This window comes from Lygodium microphyllum, chromosome 7 (assembly GCF_053477565.2).
Source record: "Lygodium microphyllum isolate KBCC chromosome 7, Lygodium_microphyllum_v1.1.10, whole genome shotgun sequence".
Taxonomy (NCBI): Eukaryota; Viridiplantae; Streptophyta; class Polypodiopsida; order Schizaeales; family Lygodiaceae; genus Lygodium; species Lygodium microphyllum.
Genome location: NC_141141.1, coordinates 50,702,316 through 50,729,416, shown reverse-complemented (window position 1 = coordinate 50,729,416; position 27,101 = coordinate 50,702,316).

Sequence of the window (27,101 nt, the reverse complement as noted above, 5' to 3'; positions counted from 1 at the left end):
TCATCTCAAACTTCTTCTTCAAGAAGTCCTTAACTTCAGCAATCCCATTGTCACTGTCACCTGTAATAATCAAGTCATCCACATAGATGACTATGATGACCAAACCTGCATCTCCCTTTCTCACATAAAGTGAGTGATCAGCATCAGAAATACAAAATCCAATATTAACAAGATACTCTCCAATCTTGTCAGACCATGCTCTAGGTGCTTGCTTGAGCCCGTAGAGCGCCTTCTTTAACCTGCACACATATGTAGGATGCTCTAAATCCTCATAACCTGCTGGCTGATCCATATACACTTCTTCCTGCAAATCACCATGCAAGAAGGCATTCTTCACATCCATTTGTTGCAACCTCCAACCTTTGGCTGCTACCAAAGCAATCACACATCTGACAGTTGCCATCCTAGCAACTGGACTGAAGGTTTCTTCATAATCTATGCCATATGTCTGGGCATAGCCTTTTGCAACCAGCCTAGCTTTGTACCTATTAATAGAACCATCTACATTGTGCTTAATCTTATAAACCCACTTACATCCAATAGCTTTCTTGCCCTTCAGTAATGATACTAGATCCCAAGTCTTATTGGCCTCTAATGCAGCCATCTCCTCATCCATTGCTGCATCCCAATGAACATGACCAACAATCTCCTCAAAACATGTGGGCTCAACATCCTCAATCACTTTCACCATATAAGCATAATGGTGAGCTGCATAACCTTCAAAACCAAATATGTTAACAGGGTATCTCACCCTGCTAGACCTACGTACCACTGGATCACTCAATGGAGTCTTTACATTGATGCGTGCTCTTTGCACACCTGGAGTCCTCACTGAAGGAATGCCAAGCTCATCATCCAAGCTCTCTAAGCCAGTGGAGTCTCCATCAAGAACTGCATCAATACCATCTGACACTTTATTCTTTCCTTTGTCTTTACCTGTAGTGCTACTAGATGCACCTGAAGATGTAGAGCTACTCCTTAGTCTCCCAGACCAAGGACTACAAGATGATGTCTCTGGTCCACTAAGAGTCCGTGATTCTTGCTTTTTAGCCTACACATGAGTTTCATGACCATCATCATCATCCAATGCATCACCACTAGATGTATACCAATTGCTCATTTCATCAAAGATGACATCCTTGCTCACTCTGAACTTACATGTGACAGGGTTATAACAACGATACCCTTTTTGCTCTAAAGAGTATCCAACTAAGACACACTTTTCAACCTTTGGATCCAGTTTCTTCCGCAACTCATTTGGCACATAAACATATGCAATACAGCCAAACACTTTCAAGTGTGAGACATAAGGCTTCTTGCCTATAAAACATTCTTCGGGGGTCATACCATGAACTACAGTTGTGGGAGTTTTGTTCATAATATAAACAGTAGTATGAATAGCCTCAGAACAAAAATGCTTAGGCATATTCTTTTCAGTCCATCAAGGTGCGTGCAACTTCTGCAATATGTCTGTGTTTTCTTTCTGCAACCCCATTTTGCTGTGGGGTACACCTGTATGTGAACTGTCTCTTTATCCCATGAGACCTCAGAAAATCACTAAACTCATTTGAGAGGTACTCTCCCCCTCCATATGACCTCAAGCACTTTACTTTCAAGCATGTTTCTCTTTCAACTACAGCCTTGAAAGTTCTAAAGTGCTCAAACGCTTCACTCTTTTCCTTCATAAAATATACACACAGCTTTCTAGAACAATCATCAATGAATGTGACAAAGTATGAACTGCCTCCAAGAGATACATTTTGTGTAGGCCCCCAAATATTTGTATGCAAAACATCAAGGATATTTCTACTTACATCTTTGTCATGTGAAAAGGGTTGTCTTTCCCGCTTACCAAACTGACATGCTTCGCATACCTTATGAAATTCTGCAATTCTAAATGTAGGCAAACCTGTAACCAACCCTTTGGACGGTATTAATTTCAGCCTTTGTACATTTTCATGTCCAATGCGTTTGTGCCAAATTTCAATATATGCAACAACACATTTTCCTTTAGCATACATAGCAGCATTCATAGTAGGAATTTCAGCATCTAGAGTAAACATACATCCAACTCTACTTCCCTTTGCAACCAACTTGCACTTGTCATTGAAGTCTTCTACAAAGCAGCCCTTTGTATTAAATCTGACTTCAGCCCTTGCTCTACCATCTGACCGACTGATACCAAGTTCTTTGTAATAGATGGCACATGTAATACATCTGAAAAACTCTTTGTCTTACCATCATACAAGGACAAGGGAACTTTTCCAATGTGTAAAATTGGGTGGCATGAATCATCACCCGTCTACACATAGCTTCTATTTTGCAAATCCTGCATCTCTCCAAACCATTTTGCATGGTTGGTCATATGATTGGATGCACCTGAATCAACATACCAAACATAATCATGTATTCCCTTTCCTGTAATAACATTTAGCATATGTGCATAACAAACAGACGTTCATTCTTGTCTTCATTCTATCGTGAACATGATGCATAGTTTGCTTGCTGCAACTCACCACTGCGAATATCATCTTTCTTAGCATAACATTGGGCTGCAATATGACCTGTTTTGCCATAGTAGTGACACATAATACCAGAGTTGTTAGAACCTCTGTTCTACCATCCACCTCTTCCTCTAAAGCTCCCATGCATCTAAAGTTACCACAACCTCCTGAAACCTGCATATCGTCGAATTACTGATTCAATCTATTTTGCTGGTTGTAACTACCACATCCTGTACCACGGCCTCTTGAAGAGGACCTGCCATGTCCCCTTCCTGAACTAGAGTAGAAAGCTTGGATCTGTTCACCACTTTTTTTAGATGTCTCACTCTGCATGTTGATCTCTTTAGTGATTATAAGGAAGACCAACTCATCGAAATCTGGAAATGGCTTTTTGACATATACGGAAGTTACAAAAGACTTTCAAGCCTTTTCATTGTTAAGTCCACCCAAGGTAGACGACACCAAATCGTCATCATCGGGCATTGCATCAATCGCTACCAAGGCATCTGCAATGCTCCTTACCTTCAGTGCATACTCATTGATAGACATATTTCCTTTCTTCAATGTATTCTCAACTCTTGCTTGAGTTAAATCTTTCGTGCCTTTGTATTTACGGAAAACATACTTTCAAGTATGGTCCAAGTTGCATATGAATTCTCTGCATTTCTAATATGTCCTAGCATATTATTGTCAATTACTATAGACATCCAATACATGACCTTTTTGTCTTTTACATTCCATTCCTTCCGTGCCTTTGTCTCTTCTGTAGTTGGAGGATCACTCAACTCCGGCTCCTTTTCTTCACCTGAAACAAACTCGTAGAGGCCTTTTCCAATAAGGAAGTTCGTGACACGGAACTTCCATGAAGGGTAGTTGTTCTTTTTGAGCTTCTCAATGATAGGGTTTCCAATATTCTCTTTCATTATCACAAAACTAATACCAAATAACAAGCAAATCTTCTACAACCCTCGACCTGTAGTGCACAGCAATACACTAGATAGCCTTTTTCATTGTTTACTCAACAATACATACAATCTGCTAGTTTACAGATAAACCTTGTGTTTATTCATTGGTAAACACCTTTGAACTTACAGATCTAAAATCTGTAACATGTGCACCTATATATGGTAGACACAGCTGAAATTGCAGAATACCTCGAACTGCTATCGACAACCTTGTGAGTCTAAAATGGGGCTTGAAATGACCTCAAATGGCCAAAATAGCAGCGGAAAAGCCCTAAAGGGATGTCCTGTAGAATACACAGTGCTCTTTGTCCACACCAAATTTTACTGCAATTTGAGATTTTTGCTCTGCTCTGCTTCCGGTGCCTCCACAGGCACCGTCCAAGAGAAGAAATAGATAACGGAAGAGCTTCTTACCCCTTGCTTGCTTGCTCGAATCCTTGGCTCCTCTCCTTCACTTTAGCCTTCAAAACCAGCCTCAATCAATGTTGCAGCTTTGATACCATGTCACGAATCGCGTGGTGGGGGGACCTGCTCAAGATGTTGTGCTGAACACACATAGAATGCACAAGGAGAAGCTCACTCAAGAGACAAGAAGAGAGATGGAGGCCAAAATGTTTTATTGTTGGTTTTTTCTTTTTCTTCCACATACTTTACAATGTACAAAAAGTATAGATAAGATACAACATAAAGGAAAGTGGCCTACTAAGTCAAATAATGCATAGCCGACTACACTAGTCGATTGGTGCTATAACTATGCCAGCTGCTGTAAATAGGTGTAACAAATTGAATATAATAAGCAATGAGTCAATGGCCATGTGAAAGTCATAATGACCACCAACGTGCTAAGTGTAGATGTGTGGACCCATCTAACTAGGTGGTCCATCATTAATGTCCGCATGTGTTGAGCTTGTCATCTCAAGAGACTCAGGCCTAGATGAGCAAGATTAGTCAATGCTAGGATTGCTTTTATCCTCGGGGTTTTCATGTTTTTCTTGAGGCTTTGTTGCTATTGTGTCAGGGTTCTCCTCGAATGTGATTGGTATAGTTTTGTCAACTTGTTGTGACAGTGTTGTATCCACTCTTGATTGGTCAATGTAAGTTCTGATGTCGGTGGATTGAGCATTGGAAGCAACCATTGATGGTAATGGTTGCTTTGATTTATCAAAACACACGGATGTGTCTGAGATTTCACTGCTATTAAGAGAGATGGAAATGGGTTCATTCTTTTGTGGACTTGATGCTTTATTCCTCAGGTCTTCAGTACTCTTGGTCTCAATCTTCTTGGCATCTACAGACACTTGCAATTGCCATTATTTTTGTTGTTTAATCCTCTTTTTCTTGGGAAATTGAGGTGTATCCTTTAAAGACTTAGGACCCTAAACTAGGTCAACCATTGATGTGGTTGGTTGGGCCTCAACATTCTCTTTCTCTAGTGTGTTCTCATGGGACATAGCTACAGTCTGTTGAACAACCTTTCTAGGTTGTGAGGGCACAATTGCCTCTCTTTTTGGAGAGTCTAGCTCTTTAGCTAATTCCCCTCCGTTTAGCTCCTCATCTGATTAGATTGGTAGTTGCTTTAGTTTGGCAGGTGTTTACTTTAGACTCTTGTTCTTACCCAATGGAACATGCCTCCATTGCTTCTTATTAGAGTGGGTGTTGTGTTTAGAGCTTATTTTCTCTTGCTCTAGAGGTTCGGGTGACTCTAGTGTAGACCCAAGAGATGGTTTAGGGTTCTTGTCATGGAGGCTTGGATGAAACTAGTTGAAGAAGTGAGGGTTGTATTTGTTAACCTTAGCACAAGAAGAAAGTGAAAAAAGTGGAAAAACGCAAGCTAAGTTAAAGGCAGAAGCACATGCAAGGTGCCCCTAAAGCTTTTTGTAAAAGAGCTCCAGGCTCCCTCTTGTGCAAATTGTAAAGGTAGATAGGTAGTAAAAAGGAAGCTAGGAAGATAGGAGGACACTGGGAAAGAAGGCCTAACGGGCCATGTAAAAAGAGGATAAGGGAATGACCACCCAAAAGGGATTTAGGGTTTTGTATATAAACTCAAAAAGTGAATGAGAAGCTCATTTTTCTCGTGTGTGCCACAAGAGACTCTTATTATTCTTTTCTTTTCTCCTCTTTGCTTGCTTGTGTGTGCCCTCTTTGCTTGCTTGTGTGTGCTTGAGAGAGGGAGTGTGAGAGTGTGAGGGAGGGAGGGTCAGGGATCAAGGAGGTGAAGCTCTCCACCATCTCCTCTCTTCTTCTTCTCTTCTCTTCTCTTCTCTTGTCTCGCATGTGGATATGGAGAATGGAGCTTGAAGGTGGAGGCTTGAGGATGCTTGAGCTTGCGTCAAGAATTGTGGAGCTATCGGTGTGCTTGAGGGAGGAGGCAACTCATTCGGGTATCGAGGTAAGATCACTACACCTTGGTAGGATCAAAGGCGCGTTGGTTAGGTGAGAGATAGCTATAGGTGCTTGTTTAAAACGCTTGAACAATGAGTTCGTGGGTCTTGGCGGTTGAGCGTGAGCTCTCTACATTATTGATGGGAAGCATAGAGATCTAGGATTGCAGGGTCTTGAGTGAGGCAAAAGACATATGTGCTAATATCAAGTACCATGCTCCCTACTCCTAGCTTGATAGCCACGTGTAGATCTTCTTCTAGAAGCAGTTTATCGTACAAGGGATGTTTTTGGACAGTGGCAAAAAGCTAGACCTCATGGACCATTGCCAACACTCTTAATGAGGTCGAGACAATGTACATGGGATCATGTCTTGATGTCCAAAGGGCTTTTCTTTGCTCAGAGTGTCATTAGTTGGTGGCCAATTTTGGCTGCCAAACTTTGGTTGGAGTACCATTTCTACATAAACTTACCTTGTCCTTTTCCTTTTCGTTTGATTGCTTTGAGCTTTTCCCTATTTGTCTCACATTAAGCAGTATAGAGTGAGGGTATCAAGCATAATTCTCTAGTTGTGGCAGCCTTTGGGATGTCCTTTATGACTTCTTCAATGCGACAGCTTCATAACATCTAGCAACGCTTTGGATATCCATCGTGGCATTGTGATGGCTCTCCACCAATACCTTCATCTATAAGGCTAGGGCTTCTTTTGTGGTCTTCTACGATATTTGTAAGTCCAAAGCCTAATCCTTGGCATTGTCTCCTGACCTTCTTGTTTCAAGCATGGCCTCGCTCACTGGTTCTCTTTGTTCAACATGCACTTGTATCAACTCTTTCAACAATCTTGTTCTCGTTACTAGGCTTGCTTGGTATGCCAGAATCTTCATTGTCTTTCCCTCAAGGTTTGATGAGATCACCCTTATTAAAGGTTGTGATTATTCACACACCCGGTAGTGTGAAGTGTATCCTTTTGAAGGGTCTTTCTAGGAGGGTTTCCTTTCCACAATTAGCAATATTTGGAGGAACATGGAATAGGATAGGCAAGCTTTCAGTTTCAATAGTTACAATGATTTTGCACTTCCCTATAAGTGCTTGTGGGTGCTCCTTGTAAGGACTAAGAGTGGCATTAGTCGGTGTGAGCTTTGGTTGGCCTAGTAGGGCCCATGCTTCATAGGTCAAGATATTAAAATCTGCTCCTTTTTCATCGATGAGAGCATCGACACTATGCTCTCTTTTTGCAGTGAGTTTGACCCTAAGATAAGCAGGCAGTACTATGTCTTCATCTTTTGGGTCTTGGCTTATAAATTCAAGCCTTCTCATACATGCCTTTGAGTCCCCAACTGCACAATTAGATGTGGATTCTCCACTGATGTCTTGGGTTATCTATGCAGTGTCATTCAAGGTGTATCTATCGTCCTCAGGACTGTCATGTCTAGTCATCCTCGCAGTTGTAGCTTGACGTTGTTGCATTCTACTTTGACTAGATGTAGTCCGAATTCAACCTATACATGTTTTTGTGGTGTGGCCTTTTTGCCCTTGCTGGCTAGATTGGCCCATTAAGGTTCTAAGGTCTTTGTTTGTCTTTGTTTAGGTATGGTCTTTTAGTTGTTGTTTTTCATGTGAGAATCTATCCTTGTGGTAGAGCCATTACTACATTAGGATCTAATTTGAAGGAACATTTGCAAGTTTTTTTTTGAACTAGTTTAGATTTCAGCCCAGTCTATGATGTGCTTTCGACTCTATACGGGGTGAGAGGTGAGTGGGGTGTTGTGCTATTGGGAAGGGTTTCAGGGGTGCCTCCTTGCATGAGTACCAAAAAATATCAAGTGATATGATGGATCCCCTGCCCATTGGAGGGATATCAAGGGTGTAACGACCCGCGACGTGATGATGTGTTGCCTTGATATATCTTTGAGTTGGCTTCTGCTGCATGCTCAAGACGCAACAAGGTGCTGAATGCCCATGGAGCATGTTGCTTGTGCGGGTTTTGTGCGGTGATTGTGGAACTAGGTATGCACCGTCACAGATCTATTGGTTGGTTTTGGGGGTTAGAGGTGTCAAATTTGTATTTTGTTCACACATTCTATTCGATTCTCAGAGATTCGATTATCATAATTGAACAGTCTGGTATAACTCTAGGAATTGGATGGTCCTAACTGGTCCCAACTGAGGGTGGCCCGACTCAGGGAGTTAGATGGTTCAATTCTGGGTGGTCTGACTCAGGGAGTCGAATGGTGCCGACTTTGGGAGTCGGACGATTTGAGTCCGATGGGATATGTCCGATTGGGGGTTGACTAATTAGACACAAGGTGGTCCGATTGGGGGTTGTATGACTAGACATAAGGTGGTTTGATCGGATGGTCCAATTAGCTATGCCGACTGATTGGTCCTCGATCGGATGGTCTAAGATCCAAAGAACATGTAGCATCCCCTAATATATGTTCCAAGAGCTGCACAAAGGTAAACTTTGCGGTCGCTTTTGGACCCCATAGATATAAACAAAACTGTTCACGATTATCATTTGTAAAAAGTAATCGCAAAAAAGCCATGATCACATTAAGCTTAAGAGGACCCCCCTATCAAACTAAGTAGAAACCTCTTGTGCGTGACCTGTGTCACAAGGGTGTACACATGTCCAACTTTATGCTTCCTTGATGGAATAATCATAAACTTGGATTGGGTGGGGATGGCGGTCCTGTCGATTGATTGTCCCCATGATCTGATTGAGGTTGGTGGTCCCATTGGTCCTGACTGAGGGTGGTCCGGTGGCCTCGACTGAGGGTGGTCCGGTCTGCGACTCACGAAGTTAGACAGTCCAATTTTGGGTGGTTCGACTTTGGGAGCAGTCCGAATCTGGACCCTCGTAATAGTGTCTGACACTTGTGGATGGGTTTTCCAAGGATGATGAAAATTGACTTGATTCTAATGATTTTGGTTATGAGGGGTCACACAAATTTCTAGAATGTAATAAAAGACCACAATGAAGGATTGTATATACCTGGAATAGCAAATAAACTCCAAAATACAAATGGGCAACAAATCAAACCATCTTGCCCTATTATGACACCAGAAACCCCAATGCTTATTTTTCTTTATTTTTCTTTTTTTTCCTACCCTAATGCGTCCAAATCACAAGAAAACATCTACGCTAATCCAACCTACTTTTCCAAATCCTTATCATAAGTTTTTATGTATTTATGATAAGTTTTGTGTATTTAAAATTGAGATCTTAGAATAATTAATACCCCAGCTTGAATTTTTTATGTAAACATATGAATGACAAATATTTTGATGTTGTCATGAATTAGGTTTAATCATGTCGTCATCATCACCTAGTGCGGTGCATGTTGATGAGTCAACGAGCACATCCTCAACTGAGGATGAAACATTACATCTTCATAATTGAGATGCATGGCTATGACACTGTCTTGAAGCTTCAACCCTCAAGGTTGGATCTGAGAAGTTTAGGGGACTTCGACAGACATGACCATACAATGCGGAAAACCCTACTTCAATGCTCGATTTGGAGCGCGCAAGCACCCAAGGCTTGAATCCGTTGGTCCTCGCAATGGAACAAAATTTTAAGCATTTCAAGCGAGCACTAATGGCTACCTCTCACATAGCCGACACACTATCTCTCTCTATGAGTGTAGTGAGCTTACCTCCATGCCTGATCAAGTTGCCTCCTCTCCCAAGCACTTCGGTAGCTCCATGATCCAAGTGCAAGCTTCAAGTGACCTCGATCCTCAAGCTCCATGCTCCAAGCTCCATTGTCGTGAGAAGAGAAGAGAATAGAAGAGAAGATGGAGAGCTTCTCCATCACAGTCCCTCACCCTCACACACTCACTCCCTCACACTCTCGCACTCCCTCTCTCAAGCACAAGCTCAAGTAAGCAAGAAGAAGAAGAGGAGAGCTACTTTTGGCCAGACACAAGAATGAGCTTCTCATTCACTTTTCAACTTTATATACAAAACCCTAAGTCTCTTTTGGGTGGTCATCCCCTTATCCCCTTTTTTACATGGCCGCCAGCCGTGGCCTAGGCCATTTTTCCATTGTTCTTTTATCTTCCTAGCTTCCTTCCTAGTGTCCATCTACCTTTACAATTTGCATCAGCGCTCCTTCTTACAGCCCATCTACCTTTACAATTTGCTTGGGTGAGAGCTCGGTGCTCTTTTACAAAAGTATTGACTTGCACTTTTTCTTGTGCACCTCTCTCCTTGATTCAAGACTTTTTGTACTTTTTGTGTTTCCAGATTTTTCTTGGTGCGCCTTCATCTTCCGTTTCACTTTTTCCTTGGTTTTGTCTTCTGCTTCAGATTTTTGGATTCTCCACCTTATTTGTCTGAGGGTTAAGAATGGAAATGAGGGTGTGTCCTTATTCTTCAAGTATTGACAATATTAATTATTTTTAATATTATATATATAATTTTTATTTAAAAAAGATTTGGTTTTGATGGACATAGGGCCTAATCTTACTCAAGGCCCCTTGTTGTCACCTTTTGCACCATTGTTAATGCGTCTTGCCCCATTATCGCCTCCTATACCAAGATTGTCCCCTCTTGCTAGGCTCATTGCCAATGTGTTGCAAAGTTTGCTATGTGCTGATGGCTCACTGCCAATGTGCTATAAAGTTCATTGTGTGCTGGGGCCCTAGCTCATTGTCAACAAGCTGCAAAGTTGATCACTTAACCTATGGGGATGCCACCGTGAGAGCACTACTAGAATTGTAGGCTCATTGTGGAGACTTTGCCACAGTGGGACTGTTGTGTATTGATTACCACTTCTAACACCTCCAACTCCGCTATCATCTCACCAACGTGTTGTAGAGTACATCATAGTGTGCCATCATCAACATCATGCCACCTCCATGTGGATGGAACAACACCATAGGGGAATTGTGAAGCTAGTGAGAGTAGCATGGATGTCTTTATGCACTCAAGAAGAGTGGCCAATTTCACATGAAGGGGAGAGATCTGCTACTAAGTGTTGGGTAAAGCTGCTACTTGTCATCTTTGTGACACGTTTGCAAGTTAGGAGAGCCATTGTCACCATCCTCACTTTCAATATCAGTGCACATGTAGCCATTGACCTTCAATAATGCAGTCCCTAATCACCTTAGTCAACGATCCAAAGTAAATATTTGTATGGTGATTAATAAGCTACTTATAATCACTATTTCCTTTGTCAATATCCCCCCTCTCTATATACCTCCACCACAACCCATCTTATCATCCTCTTTTCTATAAGCCCTCAATTACCACCATCTAGCCATCATCATCTAACCATCAAGGAATGAAGAACAACCACAATTTCCATTGGAGATAGGTAAGCACCAACACTAAGGGAGAAGAAGGGCTATTATGCAAAGGGCACGCATTGCATAAGGAGACTCCTACCACTATCATATTTGAAGCAAGAGCCACCAAAAAAGAGAGGCGAACCAACAACCAAGAGGAGGAGCCATTGTGGAAGAAGGAGGAGCTACTAGAGGAAGGAAGGAAGAGCAATTGTCTTGCATACCCTACAAAGTAAGGATCTATGAAAGGTAGAGCTTGAGTGGAAGCACACAAGCTAAAGCAAGAACTATGGTAGATGGAGAAAGAGAGCAAGAGAGACACACACCGTATGTAGGAACTCTAACAATCTCAATGTGTGAGTGGTCTTCCCTTATTCAATAGAACTACAAGGGAGTGTAGTGCTTCCTTGGCCATATAGGGTACTATCAGTGGTTCATGTTGAACTATGCATTGGTTTCTCAACCCTTGTACAAATTAATAGTTGTGTTTGAGTGGATTGAGAAATTCCAACATGATTATTTTAAGCTTAAAGAGGCTCTAACTTTAGCTCTAATATTAAGGGCCCCATATTGGTCAATCACCTTCCATGTGCATACTGATGTTTCAAAATTTATCATGGGGACTATGGTATGCCAACTTTGTGAATATGATATGGATTTCCCACTGAGCTTTGCAAGTGGGAAACTCATTAATGCAAAAATGAACTACTCAATGACAGAGTTAGAAGGATTGACTATAGTATTTGTAGTTAAGAAATTTAGGCATTATCTTTTGGCTACACCATTCAACTTCTTTGTGGACCATCAAGCATTACTTTATCTTGTAAACAAACCATGCGCAAAAGGTGTATTGCTAGATGGCTACTACTTCTGTTGGAGTTTGACTTCTCAATAATAGTGCGTAAGGGTAAATAGCACTATATGATCGACCATATGTCATGTGTAACCATTGCAAAAGTAGCTGAGTAAGGCATCATGGATGATTTATCTGATGCCCATCTCTTCAAGGTCTCTAGCAAAGAAGTGCTATATAAAGCAGACCTCTTACTCTACTAGGTAGAGGAGATATGACCAATTCATGAAAAAGGAATCCTAGATCATTTGATGAAGAAAGCTAGACTAAGATGACTCATTCGTAAGGTTCAACCTTATCAGTTAATTGTTAATTAGCTTTATTAGCTAGAAAAGACAATTTACTAAGAGGATGTGTCTGTAAATATGACATGCCTAATGTACTCATAGAGGCTCAATGGGAAAATTGCAGCAGGATACTTCAATGGATACACTATTGCAAAAAAAGTCATTTAGTCTCAATTATGGTAACCTATGCTTTTTCATGATGTTGCCAAGTTTGTCAAGCATTGTGACAAGTGCCAATGTATAAGTGCACCCATTTGGAATGACAAGATGGAGTTGACACTAGTGATAGCATACCAACCATTTGAAAAATGGGGTATTGACTTCATCGATCCCATTGGATTATAGCCTAGTACCGACAAGCCAAATACATAATCATAGCCACCACAAACTACCTCATGAAATGGGTTGAAGTGTGAGAAATTAGAAAGAACGATGCTAGGACAACAACAAAGTATCTTTGAGAGCAAGTGATCTCTAGATTTTGTTATCACATTGAACTAGTAAGCAATTAGGACACACCTTTTTCAACAAAGTCATTGCTAATTTGCTATCCACCTTCTTGATAATCCATAAAAAATCATCTCTATATTACCCATATGCTAATGGTCAAGTTGAAGTGATAAATAAGGTCTTAGTTAATGTTTCAATGAAGATGGACATAGTTTCATGTAATGACTTGGATAACAAGTTGATGGTAGCATTGTGGGCATATCAAATGGCCTACAAAATGGTTATTGGAAAAGCACCCTTCAAGATGACCTATTTGACAGAAGCAATCTTGCTAGGTCGAATTCTTCATTCCAAGCCTGAGGATTTCCATGCAAGAAAGATAGCAAGGAAAGGAATCATGGACCAAACACTTGCTTGTTGGGGTACAGGCACCTATGCCGATGTTGCTTGTGTATTCACTACACTTATAGTACCCGCACACCTGTATAGTGCAATTGATAGGCACCCATCACTATCACTTTATTCTTTATTATTTTAGTCACTAATGAATAAGGGAAGACCAATCACAATATGATTGTTGGAGTTCCCATATCTTGAGTCTCTCTTGCTTGCTCTCTTGCTCTATCCTCCATAGCTTACACCTCTCTTGCTTCTACTTTCTCATACTTTCACTTAGGCTTCTCCCTTCAACTAGTATTAGAGCCAACCATTTGAGAAGCTTCTCCATCATTCACTTCAATACAAGATAAAGCTTTAGTGCTTGAAGGTTCCATGGCAATTCAATCATCTTAATCTTCCTCTTGCTTCTTTCTCTCTTGTTCCCACTAATTGAGGCTTGCTCCAGCGGTCCAAGTCACATTGTTTACCATTGCTCGAGGCTTAGTATTGAGCAGCAATACCACAGTGTACCAAGGTGATTGGTGCATGTTTACAGCACTCTACCCTTGGCACTATTGTAGCCATTTACACCCTGTGTGGCTCCTATTGGCACACTTGACCAAGGTTCAGGACCAAGCTTCAACAACTCTCTATACATTATTTGTTGAGCATCCTTTGTAAGTGCATATTTTAGCTATTTTCTATACATTTAGGACAATTTATTGTGATACAAATAGGGATAGCCATTACTTCATTGTTTTAGCTCCATTGATGCTCATACACCTATGTATTGATGTTGGGATGCTTGGTACATGTCTTGAGGTGTTTCTTGGATTGGTTTGAGCTTGCTTAGCTTAGTTTGAAGTAGAGTTCTTTACTATATACATAATGGGAAACAAGTATTTAACTTACAAAGACTTATGTATTGAAGGCTTGTATCTTCTTGGGTATGTCATTTGCTTATGTGAATACTTGGCATTGATGTATGGGCTTGAACTATCTATGGTAATATTTGAGGTTCTGTTTTGAGCTACATTGTATGCTTTGGCACATTAGCATTCTGCTTTGGTTACTTTAGCCTTTGATATTACGAGCTTGAAGATTTTATTGGGTACTATGCTCTTGGCTTATGCTTCATGTATCTTGGATATTTAAATGCTATCTACATGATGTATTGAGCTTGTCTTGCTTAGTTGGCCTTCGGTTTTGTTCTAGTTGGGGTCACTTGACACTTGGATATTTACATTGAGCTTTGGATTCATATAGTTGAGCTTGAGTTTCTTTCATTGAGATAGTGGGACTCATTGAGTTATGCATATGCTCTCTTGATACTTCTTGGATGTAGTTACCTTTTAGTGGGCTGATTTGACTTATGCTTTGGACTTGACCACCTATTTTTATTAGAGTGATGTTAGTGATGTACATATGCTTCTTGGCTATATATTGAACTTCATTACCCTTGCTCAATTAGTTGTGCATTTGGTGGTTCTCTTTTATTACTTCTTAGACCTACTACACATGCATGATGTCTATGCCCATTGGATGTATCTCTTCCTAACACATTGAGGTTGTGAGACATATCTTGGTACTGGTTGTATGCATCTTCATTGCTAGCTAGTCTTACATTCCATTTGTTGTAAGATATACCTAGTAGTGTGAGCTTGGATTTTTCTAACCGATTACCATAGTTGATCTTGGGTTCACTGCTTCATTTATTATGGCAGTGTTGTAATTATAAGTTTATGCATTCTTTATGAGAGTAGATGCTTTAACTTGACAATTCATTACTGGCAATTAGTGGACATCCCTATACTTTGGTGTTTTCTTTCATTTAGGCCTTGTATTGGCTATGATTTGGGATTGATTTGCAATTATTTATCGAGCCTATTTCTTTTATAGTGCTTTCATTTGTTGATATGATGGATGATAGATCAAATGATAGTGCTATCTTTAACATTAACAAATTTGGATGTCACTAATTACAACTACCAGAAGCCATAGATATGGCAAGTTTTGGTGTAGAAATTATAGATTAAGCCATTGAGACACAAGCATGTAAAGCTTGAAGACTTTGATGAGGAGGATTGGGCTAAATTGGATAGCTTATGTAAATCTACAATCATTTTTTCACCACATTGTTATCTCTGAAGGGTAGAATGCATGCTAATTATGGAAGAAGATATGTGATGTCTATGATAAGTAGAGCCTTGCCTCTTAGATATATTGACTAAACCAACTCATGGACCTTTGTATGAAGGAAGGGACTTCCATGTCCATCCACTTAAATGATTTTCATTATATTTTCAGTCACTTGTCTTTGCAAGGGATTGACTTTAAGAAGAATCTTCCACCATTGTTCTTACTGGTTGTGTTGCTTGAATTAAGGGACACATTCCATATTGCAATGTGTACAAATACGCCTACTAATGGTTTGAAACTACAGGATGTAAAGGGTGCATTGACATTTAGAGACAGTAAGGATGCTAAGAGTGTTAATGACCATCATAGAAGAGACTCTCAGAAATCTCATTCTCAATCATGTGCATAGTCTTACGGTAAGTCCCATGGTCGTAACTCTGCATTGACTCATCATTATTGTGGGAAGCCATGTCAGGTTCAACCATAGTGCCCTAAAATGTGTGATGACAAGCACAAGGAAAAGGAAAATGGCAAAGTGCAATAAAAGAATGATGATTATAACATTATCCCTAGTAAGTCCAATGTCAAGATTGAAGAGGTTAATGTAGTGCAGATTGATTTGGATGATGATTACATACTTATAGCATCCTCTCTTGATGTTTCACAGTCAATTGATGCCTTGTTTGCATATGCTCAGTGTTGCTTCATTAATTTAGGGCCTTCATTTCATGTTACCTCCCATTTGAGAGTGGTTCTAACTTTATTGTAGCATGGTAAGATTTGTCAGATTAGGTAATGACTTAGCATTAGATATTGCTGGTATTGAAGATGTGTAGATGCAATTTACTTTAGGCAACATATTTACTTTGCATGATGTATGTCATATTTTGGCTTTAACCAAAAGCCTTGTTTTAGCTAGCAAATTGGATGTTGTAGGTTCCTTTGTATCTTTTGGTGATTCCTCATGGAAGATTACCTATGGGAATCTTGTCCTTTCACAAGATGCCAAGATTAGAACTCTTTATCCCTTGTATTTGGGTCTATTGACTATGTTTTGGCTATGGCTAATTTGGCTGTGGCTACAATACTATATGTATTGTTATGGCATCATCGCCTTGGACACATGTCACTAAAGGAAATGGAATCCTTACTTGTTTGAAGTATATTCCTCCCCTTGACTATAAATGTTTTGATTCTTGTGATCATTATCTTTATGGAAAGTGAACATGTGGTTCACATAAGAAGTATAGCATTATGTGCATGGGTGAGCATTTGCCTCTAGTTCATTTTGATGTTTTTTGACCTATGCCCTATATAAGGTCTAGGCATATCACATAAAGTAGAAGTTGGGATATATTGTCTATGTTTTAGCATTGGTTTGCTCTTGTTGAGAACCGGTCTAGGTATAGGCTAGCCATATTGTGGACCTTCCCTAGTTGGTGAGGGAATGTTCCAAGTAATATTTTCTTTATGGTTGGGCTAGGGGTGCTACTCCCAAACCCCAATTAGGGGGGGCCACTGGTCCCCCTTGAGATCCCCTAGCCAAGGGTTGCTTTCATGACCCTTGTATCCCAATAACTTCCATACCCACAAACTCGATGCATTGTGCCTTGAGTTGCTATTAGAATAACTCCATCCATTCATATAGACCTTATTTGATATATAAGTTAGGACCCACCCAATGTCTGTGCTCATACGTGGCTTCTCATTATAATTGGAGCCTTACAACTTTGAGCAACATGGATCATTGGTGATACCTTACAAATGTGGGGTATTGAGCATGTCTAGCACCCCCCTCCTAGCTTGAGGTAACCCACTAGTCGAGACTGCTAGGTTCAATGTCACAGTGGCTAATGGAATGAAGGTGAAACCATTCAGAGTATTAAAAATTTGGCCACTAAAGATTGCAGGAATCCAATTCTTTGTTGACTTTATAGTCATGAAGGAAATGGACTACAACATCTTGCTAGACTGACCCTGGATGCATAATGCGAGGGTCATAGAGGATTGGGGCAATGGTCTTATCTTCCTAGGCAATCGAACATAGCCCCTAAGAGTGGATATGGACACATGGAAGACTATGCACGTTGACATGGATGCCATCTCCACCATGTTGAAGGGCAATGGACAGACTAGGGGATCCTATGGGACCCTTACCAAGTCTATCTTGTGCCCTAAGGACGAGCGAGCCTAGATGCATGTTCTTGCTACCATTGACCTACCATTCTCAGACATTGAGAAGTACAAACAAGCCATCAAGGCAACCGGTAAACTCGAGGACATACTCTCAGTGCTTGTTTGCATGATGATCGAAAGCCTATGCGGAAGACCAAACCTGGACATGTTTCAAGTCTTGAACAATAGACAAGAGCTCTTGGAGATCTTAGGATATTTGACTAACAAATTGAATGGCAATCTATCCACAAACCTCAAGCCACTCCAAGACCTCTTAGACAAGCTTGAATGGCGATGGTCCAAGGTGCACGATTTAAACTTGAGGTACAATTAGGCCTGAATCCTCAACCATAAAAAAGAGAAATGTCAGAACCTGGAGAATGATGAGCAACCAAATAAAGATAGCTCTGACAACGAATATGAGGACTTCAGTGATGAGAGCAAAAGGGAAATCAATACCATAGAATACGACATCGGGGGACATATAATCCAACAAATACAAGTAGACTCTAGACCACTCATGCAGAATGCCCCTAGAGTAGAGAAAGGAGTCAAAGATAAGGACTATGATTGAATTTGGTTGGAGCACACAGGTGCAATCGACTACAAGTAAGCAGGCCTAACCCAACCGAGTGACATACCACTGATGCGAACGGACTCACCTTTTGAGCCACGGCCACTAGGAGAGAGTGCCTCTTCTAGCAAAGACAGAGAGTTCAATTTTGAGTTGGAAGCCAGCTCAGATAGTGACCCTGAAATACCTCAACCCCCTAAGACTAGATGCATCAAGGGGGACCTACTCATCCACCTAAGATGCCGATGGTTAAGGGAGGAACAACGGAAGCTACCTAAAGAAACGCAGATAGAACAACATAAAAAACCGTAAGACCTACCAAAATGAATCATGAATTTCAAAAAGGGAGATAGGGTCATGATCTTTCTGGGAGCCAAACGACAGGGGCAAGCAAGCAAACCAATCGAGGGACCTGCCAAGGTCAAGGAGGTCAATTTAGCCACGGAAGGGGAGACCCCACAACCTGTCTTTATAGCCGATGACTTGACTAAGAAAGAGAAAGAAGGCCTTATTGCTCTCTTACATGAGTATGTAGATGACTGTGCTTGGTGTCCCTAGAAGAGCTCAAAGGGGTAGACCTGAGTATGGTGACTCACAACATACCCATGACACCTAACGCAACACCGGTCACAAGAAGTGACCATATCCCATGAATCCAAAGCACGCCCATGCTGTCAAGGAAAAAATCAATAAGCTAATGAGAGTAGGATTCATCAACAAAATTGAACACACGGACTGGGTTTCCCCCATAGTCATCGTATTAAAGAAGAATGGAAAGATTAGAGTGTGTATCAATTAATCAATTACAAGAAGGTAAACGCAGCTACAAAGAGAGATAATTGCCCGCTGCCATACATCGAGCACATGCTCGAGAGAGTCGTTGGCAAAGAGGCCTACAGTTTCCTGGATGACTTCTCTAGATACAATCAAGTGCAAATACATCCTAACGATAGGCATAAAACCGCATTTGCCACGAAATGGGGTATCGTTGCCTACATAGTCATGCCTTTTGGGTTGACTAACGCCCCAGTCACCTTCCAACGATTGATGTGTACAATATTCAAAGACATGCTGAGGAAGGAGCTAGAGGTCTTCGTGGATGACTTGTGTGTTCACTCTACTTGGCGAGAAGACTTAGACAACGATGTCGACTATACAGTCTCTCATTGAACCCCTTGAAGTGCCAATTTTGAGTGAAGCATAGATGTATCCTAGGACATATGGTGTCAAAGAATGGCATTGCCACAGATTTCTCAAAGATCAAGGTCATTGTCAATCTTTCACCCCAAACTAATTTCAAGGGTGTTCAGTGCTTCTTAGGACACACAGGGTATTATTGACGGTTCATGTTGAACTATGCATTGATTGCTAGAACTCTATACAAGCTGTTGATCATATTCAAATGGACCAAGGAATGCCAATGCGTGTATGAGGAGCTGAAAAAGGCTCTGACCATAGCACCAATTCTACGAGCCCCAAATTGGACACTCACATTTCATGTGCACATCAACGCTTGTGTTGTGCCGACCTAGTGAAATTGGATTACTCTGTGAGCTTTGTTAGTAGAAAACTCACTGAGACCGAAATAAATTACTCAACAACAGAGAGAGAGGGCTTGGCCATGGTGTTTGCCATAAAGAAATTTTGACATTATCTTTTGGCTACGCCTTTTATTTTCTTTGTTGACTATCAAGCCTTGTTGCATCTTGTTAACAAACCATGCGCTATATGATGCATCACTAGATGGCTTCTTTTGCTTTTGGAGTTTAACTTCTCCATGGTGGTGTGTAAAGGAAAGCATCATTACATGGTTGACCATCTGTCTCGTATCCCCACAGGAGAAGTAGTTGGACAAGGCATTGTGGATGACCTGCCAAACACACATTGTGGATGACCTGCAAGGCATTTGTTTAGAGCTGACATGATGTTGTATTGGGTAGATGACATAGTTCAAGTGAGCATGGACTACCAAAATGACTGATAGAAAAGCCCACCGACACACTCAAAACCTAGGAAGCCAAGACGGAATTGTAAGCAATGATGCAGAAACAACCAAAACTGCTACTCAAACGCAACCCTCGAGCTTGGCCACATGAAACTATGAGTTGGAGACACTCAGACCATAAGAGAAGCAAGCCACCAACTCCATAAAATCGCTAAAACCTAGCTCAGTAATGCCTAAACCAATCTATCGCCCAAAATCACAACCTGCTACTAATACAATGCCCAAATCTCATGCTGATGATACACCTCAAATCTCAAATGCATCTAGTAGCATGACAACCACAACTACAACCCAACCCATCAAACATGAGGCCACAAGCTACAACCTAAGGAGCAAACCCACCACATGCAACCATTAACTGTTGAACTCTCTAGTGCTGTCAAATCTCAACCACCTACCCGGCTTGGACCCTCTTATGAGCGGTGATCAATTCTAACCTTGGTTGTGGACTTAGCTAAAAATAATAGGGACGACTTGGTTGATTGCCTAAGACGCTTGGATGCTACTTTCATGGCATTGGCTAAAAGCTACAATCGACTAGACTTAGGTCTCTTGGAAGAACCTATAGCAACGGAAGTAGGAACACTCCCTTGCTCTTGGGAGGAGTCGGAATTTGCATTCGTTAAGGCTTCTGAAAGTAGTTGAGGAGTTAATTGCAACTGAGATATCCAAGGAACAAGCAATCAAACTACATCTCATTACGTCATATAGCAAGAACACGATCATGGCCACAAACTAAGAAATCGAGAAGTTGAAACAACTTGCTAACAATGACTCCTTCTTGTAGAAATGGTAAGCTCTACGACTACAATGGGCGCTAGAGGGATGTCAAATAATTACCAAGGCTGAGTAGCGATGTGCAATCAAGGCATTGGAATAAGACCCAACCTATGTAGCTGTAACTTCATATAGGGTGTTGACTACCCTTCGTAATCGACCCCTCAAAGAACACATTAAGGGACATCCTTATTTAGATTACATCCTCACTGAGGAGGAGTTGCATGTTGCTAGCTGAGTGGACTTCGATGACTTCTTGTTTGATGTCCTCACTTACATTACGCATGTAGGCATCTGACCTTTTCATATGGATAGCTATTCTAATTTAGAATATAATCCGAATTTCTACGCCTAGCTCATGCGAAAGTAAAACACTAAGATTATGTGTTGAAGACCCTTCATCCTCTAACCCTTTAATCCTAGGAAGGATTCTTCTCATTTCAGAAGTGAGAGAGGGTAAGGTGAATCAAACAAAACATATAAGGAAAAGTGCACATTGCAAGGGTAGGATGCAATAATTTTTGATTGAGGAAAATGTCAATAAAATTTGAAATCAATAGACTACTGGGAGGAAAAAGTCTACTTCTGCACTCAAGCATTTCAGTTTAGAAAGTCTATAGTCATTTCCTGTTGCTTGTAATTATTTTGAAAAACACTAATGGTGAATATGGCTTCATGACAAGCACCCATCATGGCAAGCCAAGAAAAGGCTGGTAAATTGCATTTTTCAGAAGAAGAATAAGAAAAATATGGACTCTCGGTGGAAACACGAGCCTTCAACCTATTCAAGTTTCGTCAACCTAGAATATGTGGCCATAGAATAATGGGTTGTGAGGTAGATCATCAAGCAATGCAATCTACAAAAATACATGAAAGCAGTAAGCCAGGGGGTGGACTACTTCCACTGTGAAAAGTTCCTAAGGACTTTCCGCAGGAACCGCCGCACCTTAATTGTGCATGAGGGAGAGGAAACTCGTCAGGTGCAGATTGAATTGACCCCGGAGCTGGTGGAAAAGGCATTGGGCTTGGTGAAAAAAGTAGAGAGGAAGTCGAAGAGAGATATATATGCCTTGCTAGGAATGGACAAGGTAAAGGTCCACAGCAACAATGACATCAGCTTTGGTAGATATCTCAGATTGTGACATCCAACTCCAAGCCAAGATGGTGCATGCATTGTTCTCTAGTCAGAGGTACAACACCATCATGAGCCGCATCAACATCCCCGTGCTAGAGAGCATCGTGTTAAAATATGCAAGATCTAGAGCATGGTAGATGCGGAAGCTATGGAGGTTGAAACATAAAAAAGAAATTCATGAAGACATTGACTCTGACAAAGACAAATTGTCACACAAGTGAACTAGGCTCCAAGATTGAGACTTGGGCTCATAAACACAATCTTATGTATTGACGGTGACAAGACAATTTATTGGAAAGAAAAGAGTACTATCATTGCATTAGAAAAAGAGTGCAAGTACAATGCTTTATAGGAATTGAGTGGTGGCACTTTCTCCTACTATTCATATGGGATTTTGGTCCTAGGCCCTCACTGCTCCTTACAAAGGGGCTGAAGTAGGTGTGATTGCAAATATCTCAACACCCCATGGGGAATCCAAAGGACTAGGGGATTAAGCACGAAGCCGGCCCCCAACCAAGGCCACCAAACACACCTAACTTGAGGACCCCTAGGTGCAGTTACTGTGATCGATGTGTAGCTTGTGGTGTCTACGTGTGATTTTTTATTTATTTTTGCCCAAGTTACATAGTTGTGAAAGAATTTAATCTTCATCATCACAATGAGGTGGAGAAGGAGGACTTGATAGATTTGTTAAGAAATTGGTGGCTTTAGAGATACCCCTTGAGGTTTAGGCAGACCTAAAGGGTGGTGGTGGAGAGAAATAGATGGTTGCAATGGGTGAAGCAACTATCACTCATGTCCTCTAGAAGGGCTAAGAAAAATGAAGGTAATAGAGTAGCCCACATCATTAGTCGACTCATCACACAATTATCTATAGCATTAGGATCAAAATAAAGTACTGAAGGCCACACTCCTGTAGGGTGGGGTCTTGCCTAAGGAGTATCCTAAGCAGTCTAAGGTAATTACAAGTAGTAATAAAGGCGGGGTCAGGGCATGAAGAGAATTCATTAGTGAATTGGATTAGGGTATCATACAAGTTCTCTTATGTGAAGACGAGGGCCTCTTCATATGTAGTATAATGAGGATTATAGATTATAGGAAAGTCGTAGTGGCTATGGATTGGAGTCAAAATCCACTCCCAACCTTCGAGGGTAGGGTAAGGCATAAAGATTGGGTCATTCCACTCAAAGGGTTGAGTGTTGCAAAAGGCCATCCAAGTATCTAGGTTGGAGTCGCAAACCCTTCTTCTCCATTTAGGTTGACATTCGTAGTTGGCCATTGACCTTGGCACTTCAAAAACCTTATCCTACCAAAATTCAGCATCTTCAGTAGCCCATAAGGTGGGATTCTGCTCTCTCTCCTCCAACCATTTCTGTCTGAGCGTGCTTTTGATGTTAATCACTTTCTCCACCACCTTGATGGGCAAAACCCTATGCAAGGTGGTGGGGAATCGGAAGTTAAAATTTGAGGGGTTCCTGGATGTTTCTTGCCTCTCCTAGATTACAAGGTCGGTATGGAAGCTCACTCGGGCATCATCCTCGCATGGTGGGATAGGTGCCTGGGGCTCCCTCATTCCCTTGGCATTCCATTTTCTCCTTGTGTCCTCCACCATTTGTTTCCTTCTTCAATGCAGTCTTCCCTTCTATGGAGGTGTCTGCATATTGCTGCTCTCCAAACCGCAGGGAAGGAAGCGGTGGGACAAGCTCTTCTTCGTGTTATCCCATTTCAAAGTTCACATCCACCTCTCTCTCTTGGCTTTTGGCTCATGCTGCTCTTCTTTTATGAACCCGAGTGCGTCCACTTCCTGCGAGGTTAGGCCTGCCAATAAGAGATAATGGCATTGCTCTTTCAAGCTTGGGCCAACTCCACTTGGTTATGGCAGCATCTGCATTCCTACTTTCAGTGCTCTACGAGCCATTCCCAGTTTCTTTTTCATTGCCTCTATGGACTCTCCCTCCTCTGCCAAGGTGACGTCCAATAGGGTATCTAGGAGGTGTGTTGTTGGGTTTGGAAGCTCACTTGGGCAACTTCCGCTCTGTTTTCAGCGAGTATGTTTTCTTTTTCAACTTGAGGGAGACGGTATGCCAAGGCTTTTTTGACTCTTTTTTCATTCTGGTTAGCCCATTCCTTTGTCCTCCTATTCATAACTTTGAGGCTTTCCCCCTGCCTCTAAGCTAGCACTGTCAGCTTTCGTTCTTGATCTTCCATTTCTGTCCTTAGCTTTTGCTTCTCTTCCTGTGCTAAGGTAGCCTCTTGGGTTAGTTTCTCCACCTCTCTTTCATACGTGCAAGCTCTTTCCTCCCTCAGGTCCTCCAAATCTTCTGTGGCTTTAGTGATTTTCTCCATTTCAGCTTGCAGATATTCGTAGCATGCCACAATCTCTTCATGGTGCCGTTGTAGGTGTCGTATGGCCTTTGTTTCTTTATTCAATCACGCTTGTCATTTCGTTTATGTCTCTTCCTTAGTTTGTAGTTGCTCCTTTAGCTCGTGAATTTCCCTTTGGGCCATGGCTATTTGGTGTGTTTTCTCCAACTGGGATGAAGGCATGGCCTCTTTTTTGGCTTCGATCTCTACTACCACAATATTTTTATCCTCCTTGGCTTTCTCTAATTGAGAGAGGAGCTCCTTGACATACTCATCATATTCTTCGGATGGCCTCTCTATTGCAGGGACGAGGTTGTGGAGCTTGCCACGTTTTGCCTCTTAGGGTCTTGCCTCGACTCGGTGTTTGCCATAGCTGGCCTTTTGGTTCCTACCAGGGGAGTTCCTTCTCATGATCCTTGGCCCATTTCTTTATTCACAAAGTACTAGACCCAAGCCATTAAGTTGCTGGCGTCCACATGTGTTGTAGAATTGGGAGTGGACATGACAGTGGTGGTGGCGGGCGTCATGAGAGTGGGAATGGGGGTGATTGGGGCCTTGCGTTGCCTTCTTGCACTGCAAGTGGCATGAAATCTAGCACATGGGCACTTGAGCTTGGCCCTTCATCTTTGATTGGGCTTGTAGGTTCTAGCTCGTCCTGCCCAGTGGAATGTTGCTCAATGGACCTGCACATGGTGAGGGTCATGTCTTTCTCCTTTTTTCTTAACTCCTCTTTCTCCTCTTCTTGCTTTCTCCTTCTTTCCTCCTTGGCCTTTTTGGACTCCGTACGAGCCTTCTGCAAGTCTACCTTCTCTTGTTTCCTCCTCTCCTCTTCTTGCTTTCTTAGCATAATTTTCTTCTTTATCTTCTTAGCCTTCCCCCGGCTAGTTTGCTCTTCTTGTTCCCTGTCTTCTTCTTCCTCACTTAGTGTCCTTTCATTTGACTGCACCTCCTATTCCTCGTGAGGTGGAGACCTGCTTAGCATTTCATCTACTCCTTGCCTTGCTTCTTCTTGCCCTTGTTCCTGATGATCGCGGCGAGGACCCCACCGAATCCGATGGTTGTAGCCTTTGAAGATGAAGCTTTCCTTTTAGCCTTGGTGGTAGGAGATTCTCCTCTGACAGGTTGTCCTCCCATTGCCAAAGCTTTTGCTAAGGTCTCAATGGTCTTCCTCACAAAACCATTGAGGTTCACCTCATCCAATGACCTTGCTGCGATGTGTTGAGATATTTGTAATCACACCTACTTCAGTCCCTTTGTAAGGAGCATTGAGGGCCCACGACCAGAATCCCATATGCACAATAGGAGAAAGTGCCACCACTCAATTCCAATAAAGCATTGTACTTGCACTCTTTTTCTAATGCAATGATAGTACTCTTTTCTTTCTAGTAAAGTGTCTTGTCACTGTCAATACACAAGATTTTGTTTATGAGTCCAAGTCTCAATCTTGGAACCTAATTCACTTGTGTGACAATTTGTCTTTGTCAGGGTCAATGTCTCCATGAGTTTCTTCTTTCTCTTTCAACCTCCATAGTTTCCGCATCTGCCATGCTCTAGATCTCTCAAATTTAACATGGTAGCTCTAGATCTCGCATATTTTAACATGGTATCAGAGCTCAACTGATCATGGTCCAGATCTCCTTTCACTCCTCTCAGTTTCTCTTCATCTCAGTCTAGCTTAGATTGAGTGCATGACCCTCATTTCTCACTTGAATCTCATAGTCACCTTGTGCAAGCCATAGCTAGACAGGGACCTGCTACACTTGGAGCTTTCATATCTCATCATAAAGCTCATATCTTTGGAAGCTTCATTCTAGAGAGTTGTGCCTTTGCTCAGGGAGAAGATTCCTATCACATGATACCTTGAGATTGGCCACTCCAAAGCCCAACATTGCAGAAATTCGTGGTCACTGGCCCAGAATGCGCATGCTACCGTTCGTACAGCCGTCGCCGTCAGTATAGCTCACGATATCGGCGACCACCATAGGGAATTGATAGCCCTTGAAGTAAGCTTCATCTTTATATAAAAGGTTTTCAAAATGATCAAGTATAGCTCCTGCAATCTTAGAAAAACGAGGCTGTCCCCAAAAACCCTAGCTGTGACTCCATAGCCAAACTCCACCAAGCTAAAAAATCTTATCTTTTTCTCTCTCTTGCCACTTGGAACAACCCACTGTCACTTGGATCTGAAGATCCTAGCATCAAATCAAGAAGGGGAATATTTGGATTTGTAAGAACTTGAATGATTTTGCAGATTTTGAAGACTCAGGGAAGAAATGTAGTGTCTATTGACACTCATTTTAGTGATCTAAACACTTGTGTCTTTTGACACATCTCAACCAACTCTTCTACTACTTAAATCTAATAATTCTAAAGCCGATTTACTGTTGTTCTCGCAAGTCTAACATGGGCAAATACTCTCCAACTACTCGTTTCAAAGGAGTTGGGTTTCATACCTGGCAAACCTGCATCAAACTCATCCTGATGAAGAAGGGCCTTTGGGCCATTACCACTGAAAAAGAAAAGAAGCCTTGTGATGTGGACGTTGCTGTCACTTGGAAAAAGAACGATGATAAGGCTTAGGCCATTATCAAAATAGAGCTAGACGATAGTTATATCCACCATATGGATAACTGTGAGACTTCACAGGATATATGGAAGAGACTTGACACCTTGTTTGGTGCACAGTCTAAATCATCAAAGTATGGTCTCTTGATTGAATTTTTCAGGCTTGAAATGATGTCTAGCACATCACTTGCCACACAGCTAAATTACATGGAAGGACTTCTAGCCCAACTTACAGGAATCAACATTAAAATGGAAGA